Here is an 808-nt window from a genome sequence, read left to right as displayed (position 1 = left end):
GTTTTACAGTTCTAAAGAGCAAAGGATACAGACACTTTCGCTTGATCTGACCTGGAATTTCCTCTCCTGATCCTCACCAATCATATAGGAACAAAGCCCTTCCCCTTCTGGGGAAAAAAAAAAAAAAAATGCGCCCAGCCTTTTCCATCTTCTCGCTTCTCTAATACCTGGGGGTTATTTTCTAGCTGTTTCATGTAAATATGCCTTGTGTCTCTGATTAGATTACAAGCTCCTGACCTGCAGGGCCCAGATCTTCCATTTCCTTTGCAACCTTTTGCAGTACTGCAGACACTCACCCAATAAATGCCTGCTGCATAAATGAACCTGTGAAGATAAAAATACTTTATAGTATTCCCATTTATGGCTTTCATGATTTTATTTTGCTTTGTGATTGGGCTGTACATTATACGCTTCTAGAGAGCAGAGAAAATGGCTTGGTGCTTTCCTTACACCAGCAGGCACCGTGCAAAATTTGATCCTTGCATGCTTTTTTGATGCTCTGGATAATATTAGCGCACTGGAGTGTTTTTTGTGTATCTAAGGACCAAGGCTGTCAGCCTCTCGGTGGCGGGGAATGTTCCTTCCTTTCCACTGTAAGCTCCCATGGCGCCTAGGACAGGGCTAGATTACTGCAGAAGCCCCCCACCCTGAATATTTTAATTACTAAGGAGGCCGACTGCGAAAATGGTAAGCTCTCGCACAATCCCAGACCTTGCGAGGAATTGAGCAAAGTGGAAGGGGATTTGAAGGTAGGTCAGAAAATGGCCTGGTTGAGAATGCTGAGGGTTCTCTCTGAGAATCCAGCTTA

The sequence above is a fragment of the Pteropus alecto genome, unplaced genomic scaffold, assembly GCF_000325575.1.
Source record: "Pteropus alecto unplaced genomic scaffold, ASM32557v1 scaffold3, whole genome shotgun sequence".
Classification (NCBI taxonomy): Eukaryota; Metazoa; Chordata; class Mammalia; order Chiroptera; family Pteropodidae; genus Pteropus; species Pteropus alecto.
The sequence above is the reverse complement of the archived record's forward strand: the minus strand, read 5'-3'. Positions refer to the sequence as shown.